Source organism: Salvelinus fontinalis, chromosome 12 (assembly GCF_029448725.1).
Source record: "Salvelinus fontinalis isolate EN_2023a chromosome 12, ASM2944872v1, whole genome shotgun sequence".
NCBI classification, from domain to species: Eukaryota; Metazoa; Chordata; class Actinopteri; order Salmoniformes; family Salmonidae; genus Salvelinus; species Salvelinus fontinalis.
The window spans coordinates 7446749-7468019 of record NC_074676.1 but is presented as its reverse complement, the minus strand read 5'-3'; the positions used below and the strand labels follow the sequence as shown (position 1 = coordinate 7468019).

General features: G+C 40.2%; 1 pseudogene; it reads right to left on the bottom strand.

Annotated features, from left to right (window-relative positions):
- The window catches only part of LOC129867684 (protein O-mannosyl-transferase TMTC3-like), a 61885-nt pseudogene that overhangs the window by 20425 nt on the left and 20189 nt on the right, over positions 1–21271 (bottom strand).

Below are 21271 nucleotides of genomic sequence, written 5' to 3'. Positions count from 1 at the left end.
GCCAAGGATTGAGCCTTGGGGTACTCCCTTGGTGACAGGCAGTGGCTGAGACAGCAGATTTTTGGATTTTATACACTGCAATCTTTGAGCGCGGTAGTTAGCAAACCAGGCCAAAGACCCCTCAGAGACACCAATACTCCTTAGCCGGCCCACAAGAATGGAATTGTCTACCGTATCAAAAGCATTGAACAAGTTAATCAAAATAGCAGCACAATATTGCTTAGAATCAAGGACAATGGTGCCACCATTGAGGACCTTTAAGGTTGCAGTGACACATCCATAACCTGAGCGGAAACCAGATTGCATACCAGGGAGAATACTATAGACATCAAGAAAGCCAGTCAGTTGATTATTGACACGTTTTCCCAACACTTTTCATAAACAGGGCAAAATAGAACATTTAGGATCAGCTTGATCTCCCCCTTTAAATAAAGGATGAACAGTGGCTGCCTTCCAAGCAATGGGAACCTCCCCAGAAAGGATAGACATGTTAAAAGATCAGAGATAGGCTTGGGGATGATAGGGGCGCAAACCTTAAAGAAGAAAGGATCTAAACCATCTGACCCACATGTTTTTTTGGGGTCAAGTTTAAGGAGCTCCTTTAGCAACTCGGACTCAGGGACCACCTGCAGGGAGAAACTTTGTAGTGGGGCAGGGGGAAAGAGGGAGAAGCATCGGGGATAGTCGCATTAGAAGGGGTGGGAGATGAGGAAATGTTGGGTGGGCAGGGAGGCATGGCTGAGTCAAATAGGAATCCTGACATAATGAAGTGGTGATTAAAGAGCTCAGCCATATGCTTCTTGTCAGTAACAACCACCTCATCAACATTAAGGGACATGGGCAGCTGTGAGGAGGAGGGTTTATTCTCCAGGTCTTTAACCATTTTCCAGAACTTCCTGGGATTAGACCCACAGAGAGAGAACGGCTCCTTAAAGTAGCTAACTTTGGCCTTCCGGATAGCCTGAGTGTACTTATTTCTCATTTGCCTGAACGAGAGCCAGTCAGCCTGAGTATGCGTGTTAACAGAACAGAACGGAACATGAGTTGGCCTATTACTCTATGTTATCTGGCATGCCATAGGCTGTAGGCTTGTTCATTTAGCAGACAAGATATGCTTATAAGTCCCGTGTCATTATTTTACATTATATGATTTTATATTAAGAAGAATATAATTGAATTTATCTGAATAAAATAGAAATTATATTTTTCCCACTCCGGACCGAATGAGAATGTGACGTCTATGTTGAGCGTAAAAGTGATCATTTGAAACAGGTCCTATACACTACGCTAGATTTATAGTTATTTGGCAACTTTAGTTGTTAATGATACAAACCTTAGAATGTCTAAGAAATTAAAACATATCTGGGCTGCATGATGCGACTATGGGCTATTGATGATTTGAGAAGGTCGTAAAAAAAAGCTTGGCTCCGTTCCTTACCTCAGGCGACACACACTGTTCTCTCTTCAAGTGATCGTATTATCACCCGTCAGACTATTCTCAATGTAATATTATCTTGTCAATAGGGGGTGCTGTTAGCACTTTTTTTTATTGATGTTGCCAAATTAAACTGCCCAGTACTCAATTCTTGCTCGTACAATATGCATATTATTATTATTATTGGATAGAAAACACTGTCTAGTTTCTATAACCGTTGGAATTATGTCTCTGAGTGAAACAGAACTCATTCTACAGCACTTTTCCTGACAGGGAGTGAGATTTCAGAAATCTTGGCCTCTGTTCCCAGGTCAGTTTTTAGGTCCCTGTGAATGCTATGGGGATACAAACACTGCCTACGCCTTCCTCTAGATGTCAGTAAGTGGTGACAATTTGAATGGAGTCGATTGCGCAATCTGGGACTTTATAAAAGACCAAAGGGCGGAAGTACATTTATTTTCTTCCCTGCGCTTGACGCACGATGGACGTCGGACTGGCCTCCTTCCAAGCTTTGGTTTAGCCAGTAATATATCTCCGGTCATGTTTTTACTCGTTATAGGTGTTAAAAACATCATAAGGTAGTTAATTTAAACCGTTTTATAGCAATTTATATCCGTTTAGTGCGATTTTTCTGGCATTTCTTTGTGACACACTTCCAAGAGTTGGACACTTTTCGAGTACATGCCGAACGTTAGTGGCCATTTCGACAGGACAAGAGGACATCTTTCGACCAAAAGACGATTAGACCGGAGAAAGGATACATTGCCCAATATTCTGATGGAAGTTCAGCTAATAGTAAGAACTATTTATGATGATAAATCGTTGTTCTGTTGAAAAATGTTAAACGCATATTCCGCCATTTTCTTTGGGGTAGGTTTGCTTTGGCGCACCCTGTATTGCACAGTAAGGATAATTAAAAAAATGTAATTCAGCGATTGCATTAAGAACTAATTTGTCTTTCAATTGCTGTCCACCCTGTATTTTTTTGTCAAGTTTATGATTATTTATTCATTAGACTAGATCACTGTCCAAGATGGCGCCCGACATTTTCTGGACAGTTTTGCTACTATTCTCATTGTATAACCACGTTTTTTTGTGGCTAAATATGCACATTTTCGAACAAACTCTATATGTATGTTGTAATATGATGTTACAGGAGTGTCATCGGAAGAATTCTGAGAAGGTTAGTGAAAAAATTTATATATTTTGGTGGTGATAATGCTATCGCTCTTTTTGCCTTGAATCAATGCTGGGGTAATATTTGCACATGTGGTATGCTAATATAACGATTTATTGTGTTTTCGCTGTAAAACACTTAGAAAATATGAAATATTGTCTGGATTCACAGGATCTGTGTCTTTCAATTACTGCACGCTGTGTATTTTTAAGAAATGTTTTATGATTAGTAATTATGTAATACACGTTGCTCTCTGTATTTATTCTAGTCGAGTTGTGATGGTGGGTGCAATTGTAAACTATGATTTCTACCTGAAATATGCACATTTTTCTAACAAAACCTATCCTATACAATAAATATGTTATCAGACTGTCATCTGATGAGCTTTTTTCTTGGTTAGTGGCTATCAATATCTTTATTTGGCCGAATTGGTGATTGCTACTGGTGGAGAGAAAAAATGGTGGACAAAGAAAAATGGTGTCATTTGCTAACGTGGTTAGCTAATAGATTTACATATTGTGTCTTCCCTGTAAAACATTTTACAAATCAGAAATGATTGCTGGATTCACAAGAAGTGGATCTTTCATCTGGTGTCTTGGACTTGTGATTGAATGATATTTAGATGCTAGTATTTACTTGTGATGCTATGCTAGCTATGCTATTCAGCTTTTTTACTGGTGGGGGTGGTGGGGGGTGTTCCCGGATCCGGGTTTCTGAGGCGGTAGAAGTTTTAAAAAGAGATCATCTGCCTATGCACTTCAAGAGCGAATGGAAGCAGCTTTCCCGCATGTTGTTCGTTCGGGTAGGCTACTCCGATTATTTCACGCCATGCATCAACCACTGTTTGAGGCGCATGCAGCCTCTCGCTGAGCGACATGTGATATACCGCCCAAACTGTACCCTATGGGCTTCCCAACCCTGTTCCTGCAGCTACCTAGTGCTTAAATTGGGAAACCAAGTGAAATCTGTTCGTGAACATTGAAAGTAACATGTTTTCACAACAAAACCTTTCATTCAACTGTTGACAGCTCCTCTCTCTGCGTGCTTAAAGAAAGGCGAAGAGATGGAAATACACAGTGGTGAGATATTATGTAACTAAATGTAGCCTAATGTGTCACCTTATTAATTACGCAATTATATTTTTAAAAAATCCCTATTACTAGGCTATTCAAAATCAAATATAAATTCACTATAATTGTAGGCTAACTGTAAGCTGCCCTGCACAATCAATGAACCAGCAGCATCGCCTAGGGCTATACGTTTTCTCCCAGACTCATGAATATAAAGAAAGAAAGAAATACAACTGAATGTGTTTAGCTTAAAACATTTTTTTTATATATATATTTGGGAGGAACAACGGATGAAAATAACAATTGAGGAGAGTTTATTGTAAATTAGGCCAAGAATGAGGAGACCTGGATGGCATACTTTCAGGGCAGAGGTGAAAAGCGTGTATTCAGATTCCCAGTCCTAGTTTCTGTTGAAGGTCTTGACTGTGTATGTGGTGAGGAGCACTCCGGTCACCAGCCAGGATATTTTCTTCATGTGTCTGGTCAATAAAGGGAAAAAGTAAAAAGAAACATTTTGATTCTGTTAAAAGACTGTATATCACCCAAATAATACCCCCCAAATCGATAATGCTGTCTAGTTTGTACAATTTTGTTTGACATTGTGGCTGAAGAGAGACACCGAGGGCTCGTTTCCTGGACACAGATTAAAAGGTCAGCTTTTCTTGTGTTTTGTATCATATTGTACAACAGCTGATAAAAAACTAGCACTGTAAAAGTGTGACAAAATTTGACAGGGGTCGCGTGAGTTTCGAAAACCTGCCGAGCAGAAATGACAATAAGAAGCATTTTAGAGCTGTGTTTACAAAACGCAGCAAGATATTTCATATGAATTGGATTTTATTCGGTGTGAAAAATGCAAAATTCTGCGTTTATCGCGGCCACCGTTTGATCAGTGTTATTTCCTGATAGTTGCTGGAATCTACAAAGGACCTTATAATCAGCCTGGTTGCATGGGCGGGAGTTTCGGCTTGCCTGGTGTCATCACCAGGCGGACAATTGGTTAATACACTGAATATACCTTCTTTAACATGTCTCCTTCCCTTCATCTACACTGATTAAAGTGGATTTTACAAGTAACATCAATTCGGTATCATAGCTTTCACCTGGTCAGTCTATGTCATGGAAAGAGCAGGTGTTCTTAATGTTTTGTGTACTCAGTATAGACTAAGAACAAAGTAAGGCTCCAAACCTTCTGCCAATAACATCCCATTCAGACCACTCCCAGACAGTTGCAGCTAAATTCTTGGTTGAGACATTCTCTCCATTTTAAATGGACAACTATTACATTGTTACCCAGAAATGATTTGATATGGTTATAAAAACGGCTGCATTTGGGTCTTTAAGCCTAGTCTTGGATAATTGAAAGTGCTTCTTAGTCTAAGACTAGGTTTATTATCAGTGTTCGGTATACCGCCCCTGAGAGTGGTCCATTGTTAAAGTGCTTATTTTATGCTTTGGAGACATTTAATACCCCATTACACCCTATGGGAGTTTGTGTTGGAAGGGTACTTACTCACTCCAAATGGTCCCAGATGTATTTGTGTTGTCTTGCCAGCTCCTTTGGTCATTGTTGTAAAGACAACACAAACAGATCTGGGACCAAGCTAACTACTGTACTACTCACCCTTTGTGGGAGACAATCCTGAAGCCGTGTGCCACGAGAACACAGAATCCCATACTGGGGACATAGAGCACCCTTTCTGCCACCACAAAGCCCACAGGGAAGAAGAGGTTGGAGGCTGGGATGAAGGGGAGCACGATCAAAGAGAGGGCCTGGAGAAAAAGGGGAAGGAAGAGGGGGGGAGGAGTAGGGAACAAAATACAAATAAGAACACAATGAAAGGCATGATGAACATAAGCCTCCTTGAATACACTTACCCTGCGAATTACTGAAATGCTCATTTTGAATGGAAGAGTGCATTGGCACAGAGCCATGGGTTCACATACACAGTGTACAAAACATTAGGAACACCTTCCTAATATTGAGTTGCACCCCCCTTTGACCCGAGAACAATTCATCGGGGCATGGACTCTACAAGGTGTCGAAAGTGTTCCACAGGGATGCTGGACCATGTTGACTCCAATGCTTCCCACACTTGTGTCAAGATTGCTGGATGTCCTTTGGTTGGTGGACCATTCTTGATACACACGGGAAACTGTTGAGTGTGAAAAACCCAGCAGCGTTGCAGTTGTTGACACACTCAGACCGGTGCGCCTGGCACCTACTACCATAGCCTGTTCAAAAGGCACTTCAATATTTTGTCTTGCCCATTCACCCTCTGAATGACACACATGCGCAATCCATGTTACAATTGTCTCAAGGTTTAAAAATAATAATTTAACCTGCCTCCTTCATCTACACTGATTGAAGTGGATTTAACAGGTGGCATAGTATAAGGGATCATAGCTTTCACCTCGATTCACCGTCAGTCTATGTTATGGAAAGAGTTTTGAACACTCATAGATTTAGCTGTTTGGACTCATATACTCAGTACACACACGATATCAGTTGAACACTTTACATTACATGTTAGCATGTCTACATAATACATCATACATCCATACATACAAGGCAAGATAGAGTTTTTCCAACTATATGTTATAGTTCGTTATAAGTGACCATTTCAGGTTGATCGGAGGACACCAAGACAAGCATGTTAGAGGAGTTACTTATCCGTTTGCACACCATATCAGTAGAGCACTCTCCCTTGCATTACCAGTAAGCATATCTACATGATAGATTAAAGAGATCCCTTTCGTATACTTTTTAGATAGTAGTTCTGAAAGTAGCGCTCCCGAGCCAAAAGTGGTCCCTGAAAATTGAGTACCATGTTACATATGTGCAGATACAGTATGTGCACCACGGCATTGCTCTCTCTCGCTCTGCTGTGTGTGCCTCTTGCTAGACGTCACTCAAATGGTGAGGGGCTGAAGCTCATTGGTACAACTCGAATTGATATGGGGCTGGCACACAAGGGGGAAAATGAAGGAGGAATGGCGCAGCGACAGCTTCCAGAAAAACAGTCGCCTTCAAACTAGGGATTCCGTGGCTAATTGAGGTAAGGCTAATTCTGCTTATAGATGATGCATGTATGAACTTCATTGACACATTCAGCCCAAAGCGGAAGGATTAACAAATCATTAGTTGTCACCAAAGTTCCCGGAGTACGTCTTTAAGCAAGGTCAAATTTGCCTGGCATGCATGTCACTCTCACTTCCTTATCTCTTATTTGTTACGAATACAGAATACTTTTCATTGGAAACCTAGGAGATGTTTTCAAGTTTTTGTACTGCTTGTGAACAAGGGAACAGAGAAACACTTGGCAGGGAATGCAATGCATGTTATGTTACTTTAATTACCTCACACCCTCCAAAAAGGAAGAAGAAATGTGGTCCTCTGTAGCTTAGTTCGTAGAGCATGGTGCTTGCAATGCCAGGATAGTGGGTTCGGTTCCCGGGACCACCCATATGTAAAATGTATGCACGCATGAATGTAAGTCGCTTTGGGAAAAAGCGTCTGCTAAATGGCATATATAAGAACTGCAAATCAGACATAACATAATGAGTTGTTAGTTGTAGCATAGTAGATAGCATTTACTACAAATGCCTTAGCCTAGAGGTACCAGGGGAATAGGTGTGCAGTATGGAATTCAATGACTGACTGCCAAGTTTGAATGTCACTTGCATAAGTACAGTGAAATGCCTTTCTTGCCAGCTCTTAACCCAACAATGCAATGACTGGGTGTCATATTGAGTTCAGCAGTTTAAAAAGTGAGATTGTGTGACTGTGAAATTCAGCAGTGCGTTATGTTAAATGGTTAGCTAACCACAAAATAACCAGGGGTGTCAAACATAACGTCCGCAGGCAGCTTGCCTGGCTGCTTTCTCATTTTAACGTGGCACCCACTTGAGCTCTCGATAACTAGCTTGACAGAGTATTTTAAAATCATTTTTGAGAAGTACAAAAAGGCAGCCAAATGTGGTTTACAATGAAGCAATTGCTTCAGTGGACTCTGAACTTGTCTTGGAGCTACGAGTTATGAATTTGGAGAGGATTAGGCATATATCAGGATAACATTGTATTGTAAACTGTACAAGATCAAATGTTACGTTGTGGTGCCATTTCAGGCACAGGCCAATGAGGCTGTGTCCTTCTTTTACTGTTAACATGTAAGCTTTAGGCTAATCCTTCCCTATAGTTAGGGAATAAGGAAAGTTCTTAATATGTTTTATGAGTAGTGCATTACCCTAGGATGGCAGCGAATTCATTCTAAGTGGCCTTTCTCCATTCTGATCGTTTTGAACTTAGCCAAACTAGGTCAAAACTGACAGTGAACAAGGCTACATTTTTAAGGTACACATCGTAGGATCGCTCTGGTGTGCACCTCATGTCACCAACCACGTTGTTTACATTTAGGTCTTTGTTGTGACACTAGTTCAATCATAAGTCTTTATTGTGTCTGTCTACCAAAACATTAAACTGCCATTACATCACTATACCATCAAAAGCCCTTTGACCTACTGGAGGGAAAAAACATAAACACTTTTAATTTCAATAAAAACCTTAAACCCGCCGGTTTAGCAGTACTTTCAGACAAAAACTTTGCGCATTTCATCCTCAAAAGCGTCATGACGGTCAAAATTACCACATGCATGTTTAACAGTAGAATAGCCGGGCCTTGAGGAGTACCAATAGCCACCAGTCTAATAAATCCATTTAAGTAGAAAAGCCTGGCCTCTTTGCCAATGTCATTTGGATGTGTTTATGAAGTTGTTAGGTTATACTTACCAAATGTAAGTAGTTGAAAGAACTTAACAGTTTCATTAGTTTGTTACTGTGGGCTATATGTAAAAATGAAAAACCACCTATGAAACACAAAGCATGCGTATTGAAACACAGTAACAGCTTATGTGTATAAATGACAAAACAAATGAAAATACCCAAACCGCAAGACACGCGGTCAATGAAGAAAATAGCAGTAGCCTAAATATCAGTATAGCGTGCTTGTGAACGGTGAAAATCAGCACAAAGGCAATCATGGTATTATAATGAATATAAGTGTCGATATGACAGCGGTCAAAAATAGTATTATTGTCAGTTATTAGACACATTATTTGTGGCCTCGCTCCTGCTTACAGTATTCTGTGCGTCTTCACGCAATAGTTGGATCTCATTTAGTTGTTATCCTTTAACTCACTTGAATGCAACACTTCCCACAAACAAGTCACTTGCAGCTGAATTAGCTGTCCGGTTCTGTAGGCAGTGCATCTGCCTACCTTGCAGCTTCGCCTCCCCGAAAGCAGTGCACAATTTGGCACGCAATGCATCTTTACTTGGACCTCATGTGTCTCTCAGGCAGCCTGTGTGCCAGACTCATGATGAAGTCTCTTCTGGTCTCTTGGGTGTTGTTCATGCACTGCTTGATGGCAGCCAAGTCAAGCATGTTGTAAAACACAGCAACAGGCCAGCGGAACGTTCCGCCTTTCAGCTAGTACATCTGTGCCATTTGATCCGAAACATGCTCGCTCATCCGCTGCCCGATATGGCTCCTTTCCCAGATATGGAAAGCGGTTCAGTCTGAATCAGAATAATCATCATCATAGATGTCATGATTTATTTCTTCTCCGCCATCCGAGTCGTTGTTATTCAGATCTTGCAGCAACGCTAACACAGCATGTGCATCCATTCGTCTTGGTCCCATTGTAAATGATGCACGCTCACTGTGTATCTTACTCCAAGTAGGCCTAGAGTAGACTAATGAAACTGCTTGGATTTGGTGGACTGGTATAGGGTACAACGTTTTGAGATTAAAATTAGAATAGATTAATAGAATAGGCCTGAATGCAATGGCCGCCCTGTTCTTCATTCCCAGTTGGTGATTACATAATTATGCGTCGTCCATTTCCCCTCATCGTTCATTTCAACTAATCGGAGAAGGAGCGGAGCAGGCTGGGGAAGATCATTAAAAGAAATGACATGCCCTCCTAAAACTGGTTATAACTCCAGTTCTGTTTGCGATATTAAGATTCTAACAATGACAATGTGTTGTATAGACTTATTTAGGAAAAGCGAAGGACAAGGGGGACATTACTTTAAAAATGGTAATTAAACATTTAAATTCGTTTTGAGACATGATACACTCCGCCTTTCTAGTGTTAATATACACAATCACAAATAAAGCCATTCATATTTCGTTTAGGAAGGTCATAAAAAAACTGAATACAAGGCAATTTATTTAAAGCGAACAGATTGGCATATTTTGAGTTGTATTTATCTGAGCTTAGTAGCTGCGCCATGCCGATGAAATCAACTTGTTCGTTTAGCAGACATCAGTCCTACCACAGTCAACACATATTTTACACAGTACGAATATAGTGGAATATCCCAAATGGCTATTGCTGATAGTCACCAGACGCCTACTCCCATGAGGAATTCATGGAGCCACGGTTATTCTAGGAAAAAGTAATATTTTGAAACTGAGACCAACCGCACAATTTGTACAGTTTTTTTGTGTGCCAAAAATCGTTTGATTCAAAACTTTGGAATCTGCTCTTTCTGATAGGGTATACACCATGACAGCGCAATACACAAGGGGTGGAACAGTGGCAAACGTACCCACAGGACAAACAGAATAATATTCGTCTGAGGAGAGATTAAATAGCATTAATACAACAACAAAAAATTCTAAACACAACTTTACTTTACAAAGTAAACAGATTTATTTATTCTTCATAATAAGCAGGAGTAATATTCTTAGATCAGAATGACAGCAGACATCTGGAATGCACGCTGCACAGGCCATCAGTCTCGTCATTTTCTATTTGACAATTGATAATATTGTCACCCATCAGACTATTATCAATTTAATCTTTAAGCCATATCTACAGTATTATTATTATGTGAAATTAGTTTTAATATAGTTTAGGTGTTGTTTGGAAGGGCCAGCTGGGTAGGCAACTGTTTTCTTACAGTCAAAAAATACACTATCACCTTATTTTAGTATTTATAGTCTATGTGCTTCTGGATCAATCAACACATTTTGTGACTGATTACGATTTGCGTGTCCTGAGGTTTCTTATGATCTATTTTAGCATAATAAAAGGATTAATTTAGTATTTATTATTTATGATGGAATATTTATACAATTGAAATAACAATGGAAATTAGGAAAAAATAGGAAATTACTATGAAATAACAAAATATTTCAGATGTGTAAATTGCCTAGTTTTTATTTGATAAGTTTATCCTTTTGTCCTTTTGCTCAGTTGTGCACCGTGGCCTCCCACTCCTCTTTTTATTCTGGTTAGAGACAGTTTTCGCGGTTCTGCGAAGGGAGTAGTACACAGCATTGTACGAGATTTTCAGTTTCTTGGCAATTTCTCGCATGGAATAGCCTTCATTTCTCAGAACAACAATAGACTGATGAGTTTCAGAAGAAAGTTCTTTGTTTCTAGCCATTTTGAGCCTGTAATCAAACCCACAAATACTGATGCTCCAGATACTCAACTAGTCTAAAGAAGGCCAGTTTAATTGCTTCTTTAAATCAGTACAACAGTTTTCATCTGTGTTAACATAATTGCAAAAGGGTTTTCTAATGATCAATTAGCCTTTAAAATGATAAACTTGGATTAGCTAACACAACGTGCCATTGGAACACAGAAGTGATGATTGCTGATAATGGGTCTCTGTATGCCTATGTAGATATTCCATAAAAAAATATGCCGTTTCCAGCTACAATAGTCATTTATAACATTAACAATGTCTACATTGTATTTCTGATCAATGTGTGTTATTGTAAATGGACAAAAAAAAGTTTTTCTTTCAAAAAACAAGGACATTTCTAAGTGACCCCAAACTTTTGAACAGTAGTGTATGTATGTACAAAATGACCAAGTGTAGACCTGGATGGTAAGATAAATCAACATAACATTCATGTAAGAAATGTAAAAAAATATAGAATGAAAATATGAAACAAATCATTATTTTGATTCTATGATTTTTGTTAATTTATTGGTAAGAATGTTCAAGGATGCAGTTTTGAAATGTAGTGTTTAAGAAAACTCTTACTGTATTTTTGTAGTACTGCACAAACAAATTGCACTGTTCAGGAAAAACGATTGGCTTCGTGTCCATAAAACCAGGGTCCAGTCTACTCTCTAGAGTCCCTAGAATACAAAACAGGTGAGTATTAATATATAAAAAAAAACAGATAGGTCATAGGAAGTGTTGCTGGACTTTTATTTTGAAAATGTCACACAATCACAAAAACCCGAACCCATAACCCTGCTACTTTCAGTCCAAAAACCCAAGTCCAAAATGGAAACATTGATTCATTGCGACCAGGGTGGGTTGAAGAAAAGCGCTGTTAATCACCATGATAACCGTTGATAGGCTATAGGTGTAAGTGGGCTGGTGAACACTAACCTACAGCATCATGATTTTACTAGAATACTGCCTCAAATATATATATACAGAGTACCTGTCAAAAGTTTGGACACACCTACTCATTCCAGGGTTTTTCTTTATTTTTACTATTTTCTACATTGTAGAATAATAGTCAAGACATCAAAACTATGAAATAACACATTTGAACTCATGAAGAAACCAAAAAAGTGTTAAACAAATCAAAATATATTTTAGATTATTCAAAGTAGCCACCCTTTGCCTTGATGACAGCTTTGAATACTCTTGGCATTCTCTCAACCAGCTTCACCTGGAATGCTTTTCCAACTGTCTTGAAGCAGTTCACTCGGTGGTCCAATTCATCCCAAACAATCTCAATTGGGTGGAGGTCGGGTGGTTGTGGAGGCCAGGTTATCTGATGCAGCACTCCATCACTCTCCTTCTGTCAAATAGCCCTTACACAGATGGGATGGGCCCCGAAAACCAGATGGGATGGTGTATCGCCGCGAATGCTATGGTAGCCATGTTGGTTAAGTGTGCCTTGAATTCTAAATAAATCATTGACAGTGTCACCAGCAAAGCAACATCATACCTCCTCCTCCATGGTTCACAGTGGGAACCACACATGCGGAGATCATCCGTCCATCTACTCTGTGTGTGTCACAAAGACACAGCGGTTGGAACCAAAAATCTCACAGACTCATCAGACCAAAGGACAGATTTCCACCAGTCTAATGTCCATTGCTCGTGTTTCTTGGCCAAGCAAGTCTCTTCTTATTATTGGTGTCCTTTAAAAGTGGTTTCTTTGCAGCAATTCCACCATGAAGGACTGATTCACGCAGTCTCCTCTGAACAGGTGATGTTGAGATGTGTCTGTTACTTGAACTCTGTGAAGCATTTATTTGGGCTGCAATTTCTGAGGCTAGTAACACTTATGAATTTATCCTGTGCAGCAGAGGTAACTCTGGGTCTTTTCCTGTGACGGTCCTCATGAGAGCCAGTTTCATCATAGTGCTTGATGGTTTTTGCGACTGCACTTGAAGAAACTTTTTTTTTTAAATTGACATTTTCCGGATTGGCTGCCCTTCATGTCATGATGGACTGTCGTTTCTCTATGCTTATTTGAGCTGTTCTAGCCATAATATGGACTTGGTCTTTTACCAAATACGGCTATCTTCTGTATATCACTCCTACCTTGTCACAACACAACTGATTGGCTCAAACGCATTAAGAAGTAAAGAAAGTCCACAAATTAACTTTTAACAAGGCACACCTGTTTATTGAAATGCATTCCAGATGACCACCTCATGAAGCTGGTTGAGAGAATGCCAATAGTGTGCAAAGCTGTCTTCATGGGAAAGGATGGCTACTTTGAAGAATCTAAAATATATATATTTTGATTTGTTGAATACTTTTTTGGTTTCTACATGATTCCATATTTCATAGTTTTGATGTCTTCACTATTATTCTACAATGTAGAAATAAAGAAAAACCCTGGAATGATTAGGTGTGTCCAAACTTTTGAATGGTACTGTATAAACTATACAAAAATATAAAAACAACATGTAAAGTGTTGGTCCCATGTTTCATGAGCTGAAATATAAGATCCCAGATATGTTTCATATGCACAAAAAGCTTATTTCTCTCAGATTGTGTGCAAAAAATTGTTTATATCCCTGTCAGTGAGCATTTCTCCTTTGCCAAGATAATCCATCCACCTGACAGGTGTGGCGATACCAAGAAGCTGATGAAACAGCATGATCAATACACAGGTCCATTCTCTCCAATGTCGTTTTAGAGAATTAGGCAGGACGTCTAACCGGCCTCCGAACCGCAGACCACATGTAACCACGTCAGCCCAGGACCTCCACATCCGGCTTCTTCACCTGCGGGATCGTCTGAGACCAGCCACCCAGACAGCTGACGAAACTGATGAGTATTTCTGTCTGTAATAAAGCCATTTTGTGGAGAAAAACTGAATGGCTGGGCCTGGCTCCCAAGTAGGCGCCAATAGCTGTCCCCCTGCCCAGTCATGTGAAATGCATAGATTAGGGACTAATTAATTTATTTCAATTGACGGAATTCAGTCAATATATATACAGGTGAAGGCAGAAGTTTACATAGACTTTGGTTGGAGTCATTAAAACTCGTTTTTCAACCACTCCACAAATTTCTTGTTAACAAACTGTAGTTTTGGCAAGTTGGTTTGGACATCTACTTTGTGCATGACACAATCATTTTTCCAGCAATTGTTTACAGGCAGATTATTTCACTGTATCACAATTCAAGTGTGTCAGAAGTTTACATACACTAAATTGACTGTGCCTTTAAACAGCTTGGAAAATTACAGAAAATTATGTCATGGCTTTAGAAGCTTCTGATAGGCTAATTGACATAATTTGAGTCAATTGGAGGTGTACCTGTGGATGTATTTCAAGGCCTACCTTCAAACTCAGTGCTTCTTTGCTTGAAATCATAGGAAAATCTAAAGAAATCAGCCAAGACCTAAGAAAGAAAATTGTAGACCTCCACAAGTCTGGTTCATCCTTTGGAGCATTGTCCAAATGCCTGAAGGTGCCACGTTCATCTGTACAAACGATAGTACGAAAGTATAAACACCATGGGACAACGCAGCCGTCATACCGCTCAGGAAGGAGATGCGTTCTGTCTCCTAGAGATGAACGTACTTTTGTGCGAAAAGTGCAAATCAATCCCAGAACAACAGCAGAGGACAATGTGAAGATGCTGGAGGAAACAGGTACAAAAGTATCTATATCCACAGTAAAAACGAGTTCTATATCGACATAACCTGAAAGACCGCTCAGTAAGGAAGAAGCCACTGCTCCAAAACCATCATAAAGAAAAGTCAGACTACGGTTTGCAACTGCACATGGGGACAAAGATCGTACTTTTTGGAGAAATGTCCTCTGGTCTGATGAAACAAAAATATAACTGTTTGGCCATAATGACCATCGTTATGTTTGGAAGAAAAATGGGGATGCTTGCAAGCCAAAGAACACCATCCCAACCATGAAGCACGGGGGTGGCAGCATCATGTTGGGCGGGTGCTTTGCTGCAGGAGAGACTGGAGCACTTCACAAAATAGATGGCCTTATGAGGGATGAAAATTGTGTATATATTGAAGCAACATCTCAAAAAATCAGTCAGGAAGTTAAAGCTTGGTCGCAAATGGGTCTTCCAAATGGACAATAACAACAAAGGACAAAAAAGTCAAGGTATTGGAGTGGCCATCACAAAACCCTCACCTCAATCCTATATAAAATTTGTGGGCAGAATTGAAAAAGTATATGTGAGCAAGGAGGCCTACAAACCTAAATCAGTTACACCAGCTCTGTCAGGAGGAATGGGCCAAAATTCACCCAATTTAGTGTGGGAAGCTTGTGGAAGGCTAGCTGAAACGTTTGCCCCAAGTTAAACAATTATTATTATTAGTTTTTCATTTTATCCCCTTTTCTCCCCAATTTTCGTGGTATCCAATCGCTAGTAATTACTATCTTGTCTCATCGCTACAACTCCCGTACGGGCTCGGGAGAGACGAAGGTCGAAAGCCATGCGTCCTCCGAAGCACAATCCAACCAAGACGCACTGCTTCTTAACACAGCGCGCCTCCAAGTGCCTAGCGTGCACTGCGCCCGGCCCGCCACAGGAGTCAAGTTAAACAATATAAAGGCAATGCTACCAAATACTAATTGAGTGTACGTAAACTTCTGAACCACTGGGAATGTGATGAAAGAAATAGAAGCTGAAATAAATCATTTCTCTTTACTATTATTCTGACATGTCACATTCTTAAAATAAAGGGTTGATCCTAACTGACCTAAGACAGGGAATTTTGACTAAGATTAAATGTCAGGAATTGTGAAAAACGGAGTTTAAATGTATTTGGTTAAGGTGTACATTTGTGGCCTGCTGGAGGTCATTTTGCAGGGCTCTGGCAGTGCTCCTCCTTGCACAAAGGCGGAGGTAGTGGTCCTGCTACTGGGTTGTTGCCCTCCTACGGCCTCCTCCACGTCTCCTGATGTACCGGCCCGTCTCCTGGTAGCGCCTCCATGCTCTGGACACTACGCTGACAGACACAGCAAACCTTTTTGCCACAGCTCGCATTGATGTGCCATCCTGGATGAGCTGCACTACCTGAGCCACTTGTGTGGGTTGTAGACTCTGTCTCATGCTACCACTAGAGTGAGAGCACCGCCAGCATTCAAAAGTGACCAAAACATCAGCCAGGAAGCATAGGTCTGTGGTCACCACCTGCAGAACCACTCCTTTATTGGAGGTGTCTTGCTAATTGCCTATAATTTCCACCTTTTGTCAATTCCATTTGCACAACAGCATGTGAAATTTATTGTCAATCAGTGTTGCTTCCTAAGTGGAAAGTTTGATTTCACAGAAGTGTGATTGACTTGGAGTTACATTGTGTTGTTTAAGTGTTCCCTTTATTTTTTTGAGCAGTATATATATATATATATATATATATATATATATATATATATATATATATATACATACATACACACACACACACACACACACACATTTTTTATTTATTTAACCTTCATTTTACTAGGCTAGTCAGTTAAGAACACGTTCTTATTTACAATGGCGGCCTACACCGGTCAAAACTGGACGATGCTGGGCCAATAGTGCGCCGCCCTATTGGGAGTCCCAATCATGAACTGTAACTCAGTAAAATTGTTGAAATTGTTGCATGTTGAGTTACATATTTGTACCGTGTATTTGATTTGTCTAGACAAAATGCTAGACCTGATGCATGTTAAATAAAGAATAAAATTCAACAGTTTACACACAATTAAAAACTTTCAATGTAGTTTTGGTAAACAACTCCAGCATATATTTGGCCTTGTGTTTTAGGTTATTTTCCTGCTGAAAGGTGAATTTGTATCCCAGTGTCTGTTGGAAAGCAGACTGAACCAGATTTTCCTTTTAGAATTTTGCCTGTGCTTAGCTCTATTCTGTTTAATTTTATCCAAAAAAAGGGAGCTGATGACAAGCATACCCATAACATGATGCAGCCACTATCATGCTTGAAAATATGAAGAGTGGTACTCCGTGTTGTGTTGGATTTTCCCCAAACATAATTCTTTGTGTTCAGGACATTTATTTTTTCAGTTTTACTTTAGTGCCTTATTGCAAACAGGATGCACGCTTTGGAATATTTTTTATTTCGTACAGGCTTCCTTCTTTTCACTCTGTCAATTAGGTTAGTATTGTGGAGAAACTACAATGATAATCCATCCTCTGTTTCTCCTATCAAAGCCATTCAACTCTGTAACTATTTTAAAGTCACCATTGGGCTCATGGTGAAATCCCAGAGCAGTTTCCTTCCTCTCCGGCAACGGAGTTAGGAAGGACGCCTGTATCTTTGTAGTGACTTGGTGTGTATTGATACACCATCCAAAGTGTAATTAATAACTTCACCATGCTCAAAGGGTTATTCAATGTATGTGTTTTACCCATCTACCAATAGGTGCCCTTCTTTGTAAGGCATTGGAAAACCTCCCTGATCTCTGTGGTAGAATTTGTGTTTGAAATTCACTATTCGACTGAGGGACCTTACAGATCATTTTTAAGAACATTTTTACTCCTGAACTTATTTAGGCTTGCCATAACAAAGGGGTTGAATACTTATTGACTCAAGACATTTCAGCTTCTCATTTTTAATTAATTTGTAAACTTTTCAAAAAACATAATTCCACTTTGAAGATGGGGTATTGTGTGTAGGCCAGTGAAACAAAATCTCAATTTAAAAACATTTTAAATGCAGGCTGTAACACAAGAAAATGTGGAAAAAGTCAAGTGGTGTGAATACTTTCGGAAAGCACTGTATAAATTCTACAGACCCTAGTGAGTAATCCCAACCCCACTTTTACTTCCGCACCTAGAAAAGTAAATCTAAACAAATATGTATTTCATATACAGTGTACAGTATATACATACAGTACCAGTCAAAAGTTTGGACACACCTACTCAATCCAGGGTTTTTCTTCATTTTAAATTATTTTCTATATTGAATAAAAATTGTGAAGACATCAACGGTATGAAATAACACACATGGAAACATGTAGTAACCAAAAAACACAAATGCTTTGCTCATTGCAAAAGAAGCTTGAAAATCTCAAACATTTGTTGAATATCACTGGGGGGAAAAAATCCAATTCCAACAGTCGGTAGTAGACTACAATCTACAACACCGCTGGGAGGAAGGCAGTTGATTACTAACATCACTGGCCAACAACACAACAGCTCATTCAAGTTGCACAACCTTTTAGGACTAGGGGGATTCCCCACACCCAGATGAAGTCTATTCCTGAACAAAAAAAGCACTTTCAAATGGAGATTCTCAACCGAAAGTGTCCAGGACTGAACAGTAGGCTATTAATCTGGTTCTAGAAACCCAGCCCATCATGGAGAACTCAACAGTTCTAATCCTATAATTAGGAATGATCGATTATGAATGTTCTAGTTCCAGACTGCTAAGAATTACTCAGATGTTCCACACTATCGCGACGCCTCAAGTGTTGAGGTAAATTATAGCCTGGATTCTAACAAAAACTGGCATTTTATGTAATTTGCACTACTGTCAGGACAAACATTCTATATCTAAAGGAAACAACCATAAATTGCAACGGGTGGTGTACTCAAGTGGTTTTATTTGGAAGACCCTAAAGAAAGCACAGCAACACTCCGTCAATGTAGCCAAAACAAGAATGTTTCCTGTTGCTCTAAAATGAGTAGGCTATGGGGGATTTCTTGTAGTAATCGCTAAATCAAAACGGACCTATATGTAGTCTCATCGTATCCTTAAGCAACCTGTTCAATATGGCCGCTTTTTCTATTAGCAACCAGAGTCAACTTTTTATTGTTGTATTTCTTTAAAGGTCAACTGCCCCTTAGAAGTTACAACCAACTTATCTGGTTTTAAGCAGCCTACGTGGCATCGATGAGTCAGAAACATTCATTCTAGTGTCAAAATAGACTACAAAGTGTAAAGTAGGATCATTTCGGTCATAAAGTCAATCTCATCCAAAACCGAGTTTTTTAAGTGGGTTCTTCACGACTTACTGGCGGGTTGGGTATGAATTACTTACATGCCCACTTTTAACAATGATGACCAACAGGGCACAGATGAGCGGTTCCAGGAAGTGAATTCTCAACGAAATCCCCCGTTGTGATAATTATTAGTGATAGCGGTAGGCGTTCTATTTTCTCCCAAGATTGCAAGACAATTAGGATGTTGATGAAGTGCCTATCGGTTTTGAATGTTTCAACCTCTGTGTTGAGAAGTTGTGTTTTTACCGTCAATATCAAGTGCAAAGAGCACTAAAAACAAGACTAACCATGAGCCTTGCGGTCTGGGAAAGATCGAACAGCGGACATATAGAGAGAGGAGGCAAGACAAAGCGAAACAGAATATTGTGTTGTAGGACAGCTGAGCTGACTCAAGAGCGGGCATTCAACTCGCAGTTGATACCGTTTCCACAGTAACATGACATGACGTGATGAAACGTTGAAACTAAGTTTTGAAACTAAAACTTTGTTCTCTCCATAGCAAAACTACCTTAGCTTACCTCACTCTACTCATTACCGGCCTTGTTTATCGTGATTGAATGGCAAAGACAAACCCAAGAAACACCAACATCAAACCACACCCCTAGACAATTGTAGTTTGCCTTCAGTCGTAGCCGCTAGCATTTCTTAATGATCATTGATGAAAAATAAGGCCAAATCAAGAAGTGCAGTCGCCCTTTAACATTATAAATGATAATTTCTTGTGGTCTTTGTCTCATAGGGAGGGTAAAAGCAACATTGTGAGGAAGTTCACTGACCCGTATTGAGTCACAGAGAGAAAACAGCGAGGAGAAAGAAGTCATGGGTCTGTTACTCTGTTACACAATATACACTCCTCCCATCCATTTCTCTTCCTCTATCTATGGGCAGGCAGAGGATACAGTAGTAGATTCAGGGCAGGCATCCACACTGCTGAACTTTCCAATGCACAAAATCTGCCAAGCAGGGTCATTCAGGAGAGAACATTAGTTGTACTGAGCCAGGCTGAGGATACAGAGAAATGCTATCTGTTGGGACAAAAGATTAAAACAACATCCCAGGTTTCTAGTTGTATGTTGGACAGAATTTGAATCGTCTCGAAACAGGGCCACATCTTCACTTGATAAAAACAGCAGGGTTGGTTATGTGTTAAGCAGAGGCGAGCGAAACCCAACATCAAGAGGTCATCATTCACTTTATACAAGCAGAGTGAGTCAAACGTTTGGATTCAATATGGGAATTCCACACTGATGGTTTGATGTCTTCCGCGTGCCTATAGTTATGAGGTTCACAAACAATTAAAGGTCACAACTGGCAAACTTCAGGTCAGACACAACAAACCATACTAGTGCAGACAAAACAAACGACACATGCAGAAATATTCCACAACTTTCCGCACCACATAAGAATATCCATGTCAGCTGCCAAACGCACATTGGACAATGAAATGTGGAAAAGTAATAGAAAAATAAATGTCATCTGATCTGGCAAAACCACAACAACTAATCAAAAAGGCAGCCAGATCCACTAAAGCACTGACACGTTTTTACAAACCACAAACTCTCACTACACTCACCATGAGGACGGTCTTGGCGGAGGAGTTTGAGTGGCGCAGGCTGTGATAGGCCAGCAAGCCCAGGAGGCGGTAGAAGGCCAGGGTGGCAAGGTTCCTCAGGTCCAGAGGGCTCTCCACCAGACGAATGGTCCCCATTGTCCAGGCACAGCACAGCTCTGATGGGTTGAGAAGGAGCCAGGCGTTCACTGGCAGCAGGTAGTTGAAAGTCAGCTGCCTGGTCAGAGTGGGGCTGACTGCCGCAGGGTTGTCAAACCTGGAGAGGGAGGAGAAAGAACGAAAGGGAGAGAGAAAATGGGTGAACGAAAATCATAATGACAAAAAAATGGGGAAGGTGAAGGGGAGAGGGGGTGAGTAAGGCTCACCGCCCGCTGGGTTGTCAAACATGGGGAGGCAGGGAGGGAGGGAGAGAGAGAGAGAAGAGAGAGAGAACCATGGAGAGAGAGAGAGTCAGAAAGAGGGTGAGTGGATATTTGACAAGTTGGGTTAATAAAACTTGGATGGTAAATGGAAGAGAGTGAAA